Source organism: Nannobrachium achirus (genome assembly GCF_963921795.1).
Source record: "Nannobrachium achirus genome assembly, chromosome: 19".
NCBI classification, from domain to species: Eukaryota; Metazoa; Chordata; class Actinopteri; order Myctophiformes; family Myctophidae; genus Nannobrachium; species Nannobrachium achirus.
Window position 1 is genome coordinate 23,508,378 of NC_137826.1, and position 5,620 is coordinate 23,513,997.

Here is a 5,620-nt window from a genome sequence, read left to right on the forward strand (position 1 = left end):
CACTGAACAGTCCAGGTGGTTTGCGACATAGCCCCTAGGAACCACTTGTAAATAAATAAATCACTGTACAGTATATAGAATATATACTGGCCACTCTGAATATTAGCACCAACTAAACTGAGGTCCTTGTAAGGAATTCGGTTTGGCACTTGTGATGCAACGAAACCCATCATTTTAACAATTAACACAGGCACACAGACAGCAGACTTAACTGATATTGCAGAACTTACAGTCAGTCACAGTAGACTACATTAGATAGGAGTTAATACCACTCACACTCAACACACTTATATACCTGTAAGATGTATTTTATTCACATTGTAGAGGCCCTACCCATAGTGTCAGTGTGGAATCAGGATGTTAGATTGAGGGGCAGGGCGTCAGGCCTGTTAAATATTGACTGGACGTGTAATAATTAACTATTCCTCGACTCCTGATCTCAAAACCTGGCTGCTCTGCCTCGCAGGCCCAGTGCATTGCTGACAAACTCACCCCTAAACCTTCATCTCTCTGCTGTTATATTATTCGGCGGGGATCTCTCGCCTTTGGGTGTCTTACACTTCTTGCGTTTATGGTATTGACTGAGTCTCGGTGCTGTCTTGCCATGCGTTTCCACGTGTCTGTTATGCCACTCTACCGCCTTGAATGGTGTCTGCGTCGAGGCCCTCAGCCGCTCCTCCTGAGAGATCCACTGGGCCATAATGGCATCTGAAGGTGAGTACAATTCAGGTACAGTTCCCCACATGTAGGGTATGACCCAATGTGCTGGGTGTCTTATTGTATCAAGTAAACCACTTCCTGGGTTAAACGTTCACTTCCCTATAAGAGGCAAGTGTAATATTTGAGGAAACTATAGCCTACTGTACCTGTTCAGTGTGTGCTTCATCTTAAAAAAAAAAGCTTTTGTTTTCTCATCCATAATGGCTAATATATCTCATAATTTGGCAATCAGATTAATTTTAAATGTAGGAAATAATAGTAGACTATTTCGCTGTTGCTGTTTGGCACTAGTAGAAGGTGATATATGGAGTAGGCCTGGTTCTAATAATAATGCTAATCCAGCATGCACATATAGCACACACAGTAAAGAGAGGGGGGAGGGAGAGAGAGAGAGGTGGGGTGTGATGAGATAGTTTGATTAAAAACGACTATGAAGGAGACATAACACAGCCAGGTTTTAACTAAAGGTTAACAAGATGCAGCTCGTGCCTTTTTAATTGCTTTATTGTTTTGTTTTTCTGAAGGTGCAGAGGAGGTGGACAGAGATTTACTGCCAGGCAAAGTCTACAGAGATACAAAGAGGGAGTGTCAGATATGAAGAGAGGGTTGAAAAAATTAAATAAGTTGAAGTAAAATAAAATAAAACTTAAATTAGATTTAAACTGACAGCATAACTTTCCAAATGTGAAACTCAGCTTTTGGACTATAGTGAAGTAGAGGAAAAATGATTATCAGTGATACGAGAGGTTCCGAACTTAATAGCTAACTGTCAGACACACCCATTGTATGTTCACACATTGAAAAGGCCCTCATGTTGACTAGCACCATAAAACCTGTGTTATCTGCACAGGCCTTGGCCCTTTGGCCATCCTGTTGGAGGAGTGTTACTGATGATGCCGTCTATTTCAAGTCATAAAACTGGGAGGAGGAAATCAATGGGTCAAAGTCAGTTACAACTCCAGGCTGCTCAGATAAACAGCAATCTCTGTTGCAGAGTCCAAGTCCTGTCTTGACACCACAGCAGTTACTTTGACTAACTTTGTCTCTATTCTGCTTTTCATTTCAGATGTTCCAGCACCTGCGCACTACTTCCGAATGGGGAAGGTGGACCGTGTGGCGTACACACTGTACATACCATTGTCTACATCAGTGCTGTCTCTCACACAGAGAGGGTGGACGTCATTGGCGCTCCCTGAATGTAACAGCAACTCCATGTGGAAGTTGCTTCTTTTCCAGTGGAAGTGCTGTTACTTACAAGGAGCCACCGCAGACAACTGTGACACTCAATCTGTGAAGACGTGGGGTAACGAATATAGTAGAACCTGATTTGACCTGATGTCTGTGAGGATGCGCTGTGACTGACATATCATTTTACCTGTAAATCCTTTTCTCTGTCAGACTTCATCGTTGTAGCTCTGTGATGGTTTCTGCTTTCTGTGAATAGTAGATAGGCCGACCTTTATTGATCCAGCAGGGGAGATGTAGTACCACAAAAAACAGGACAGATTTCAGTAAAGAAAAAGATATAGCTAGGAGTAAAAAGGTATAATATAAAAAAGACTAGGCAGGTAGTAATACACAGAGATTAGGAATAAAGTACCAGAAAACGGGAGATTTAGGTATACCATACTACATTAGGCTACTCTTGCTTGGCCTTCTGCACTTCAAATGCCTGAGAGTAGTGTGGTTTATGAGCTATTAGCAGGTATAGATATAAATGTTGTCAAAGCACACTATTAGTGGTGTGGGTAGGCCTATATACTGTTTATAATGTCAATCCATGGTGGATGGAGTAGATCCAAGGTGGATCCAAGGTGTAGACACAAGATCACAAAACAAGAACATTATGGAACATTTCTACATTAGGGTCAGGGTTGCCCAAAATGATTTACAACATTATGTAAATGTATAGAATTGGGTGGTACCTTGGTCACCAACATTTCAAGCAACTAGGCCTAAGTCTAGGAAGAGTCAGAATTACTTATAATGGCAAATTGGCAATAGCATCACTGTCATCTAGGAATGATGATGAATGAAGTAAGAGAGAAGCAGGGAGGGGGGAAAGAGGGAATAAACTTTACATCTATATTGTAGCATGGTTAAGGGGAGGTGTAGATGGCTTCAACCTTCACTATTCAATAAACAGTTTTGTGCATCCATTCCAGGGAGGTAGTAAACGGGCAATCAAGATCAGAATTCAAAATGCTGTGAGTTTCATAAAAGGTATTTGCTTTGGCGTTGTGGCACTCGTTACAACCAACATTAAATGATTAATGCATGACTAGTGCCAGACCACAGCGACATGCAGGACTTACCTCTGGGTCTAGGACATGACACAACATTCAGACATTGAAAATGTCATATTGAGGGAAGTGTTGAATGGGAAGCTGGGTGATGACCTATGAATTGACAGCCAATGCTTTATGACGCTGCCTGTCAGTTTTGTAGGCCACTGCTCAGCTTGCCTCCAAACATCAACTGTAAAGCTTTGGTGCAAATAAGCCATCAAAAAAGGTTGTATTTCTTTTTATATATATATTTGTAAATAAAAACTGGGAGTAAATATTTCTGGATGGATGAGTCTGTCATTTGTGTGAACAAACATTACATTTGAATGCATGCAGTAAATACAATAAAGTCCATATTCAAGAAGCTACATTAGACACACTTAAAATGACAGACAGCTGTGTAAATGTGACTTATGTCTGTATGTTCATCTTGAGAATTACTTCCAAACTGCAAAGTTACTCCCACATCACTGACGGTAATTTTGGACATAATACCAGGGCTGACCATAAAATGTTGATTACATTGAATCCAGAGGGAGTGGCAGAGATTAGGATTATACAGCAATCAAAGCTTCACATAAACATGTGAGGATTCTTATTTTAATGTAAACATATTGGCACTAAAAAGCAATAACCATTAGGTAAAATGTGGAGTGTGGGAGTGAGGGAGATATCACTGTCATAGTAAACACGTGAGGACAAGAGATGCTCCTAAATATGAACTTTACCTTACCCTAAGGATAAGCCAGCTTTCAGTTTAGCATTGATGACACTGCAGCTTTAAAAAGGTCACATGTTAACCAGACTGAAGGTGACAGAAGTGCTCTGGTCTACTGTTCAGAGAATAGTCTTCCAGGCCTCTCTTGGCTTTTGTGTTGACAGTGCACACGATGAATGAGGAATTGCAGGAAATATTGTATATTTGATCAAACATAATTTGAACTTGAGCAGCAGCATTACAACTATCAGTTTCATAGTCAGTAATTATGTATTCCAATTATCACTCCAGCTCAGTGGTCTTGTGGTTAGAGTGTCCACCCTGAGATTGGGAGGACAGCATTCCATCCTTGTGCCGGTCATAAAGACTATAAATGTGGTACTTTGTGCCTCCCTGCGTGGCACACAGCACCAAGGGTTGGATTGGGGCCGGGGTAAGTCCCTGCAACATAGTGTTGTGTAGGCTACCTGTAAGCCTACAGTATACCCTAGCTGGGGGTTGAATGATCATATGATGCTTCACGCTACAGAAAGAGATAGGCTCCTGACCTATGCCACATATGGCTCTACTTACTGATTCAAACATTTAGATATTACTGTGACATCTCATCATTACATTTTCCCCTTCTTTTAATTTAGACCAATGGCATTTCACAGCGAGTGAAATGGAGGGCATTTGTCAACAGCCTATGCACCCTAGAGGAGCAAAGGGCTTAAGTCAAATAAGTCAAAGTATCATGTCATGCTCTCTATAATGTGCTTTATACCAGCAGAAGAAGAGTAGAAACTAAATACGAAGATCAAGGAAAGTTTTAAATCTGTAATTTTTAAACCTCTATATTAGAGGCCTATCAATGAAGAGTGTTTGACCTTTTGTCTGGTGGGAAGGTGGAGAGGGCAGCTTTCTGGAAGCAAAGCTGCATGGGACACAGTGCCACCAATTGGCAAGATAAATATCACTTTTTATTTTGTTTAAGAGAGCCCTTACAACCAGCCTAAACCAGTGGTTGTCAAAGTGGGGACCAGGGACCCCCAGGGGTCCAATGAGGTTAGCCCAGTGAGAGGATGTATGCGAATGACTATTACTTGGGTTATGCATTTTGTTAGATTAATTGTACAGAATATTATAATTGAGGTGAGATAACAGTGGAGAAAGTGTAGCCTATGATTCTAATACAATAGTCATTCGCATACATCCTCTCACTGGGCTGGGCTAACCTCATTGGACCCCTGGGGGTCCCTGGTCCCCACTTTGACAACCACTGGTTTAGGCTGGTTGTAAGGACTCTCATATAATTGGCCTGATTCAAACCACAGTGATGTCATTACGTGCGCATCCCGCATCAAAAACTCATTCAAGTCGCCCAGGGACTCATTCATGTCATGGTCCTGGGGTCCCGGGGATGCGCCTCCATTGGAGTCCATGTTAAAATAATTTACCGGGTCGTGGTAAAAGAAAAACATTTTAAAATTCGACAGACACCACCATTGTTCATGGGTGAAAGCATCCTACTTTACCCTACGTTAACGCAAATAAAATCCACGTAGAAAGTCTTAAACAGGCGATAGAAACGTCAATGTTTTGATTCCACCGGCGTCCGACGCCATTTTGCGCGCCCAAATTCATTAGGGGCACATGTTTTAGTAGTTTTAGTAGTTCTAAGCAGGCTTGTCAACTCTCCTGGATTTCCCAGGAGTCTCCTGGATTTTGAACCCCTCTCCTGGGAGTCTCCTGGATTGGCAAATCTCCTGGATTTCTCCTGGATTTTGTATCAAACTCCCAAAATTCACCAGAACACAGGAAATGACATCTACTATGTTAAAAATTTTCTGGGGGAGGACCCCCAGACCCCCCGCTTTAGGGGTGGGGGCAATGCATGCGAGAAAGATAATAC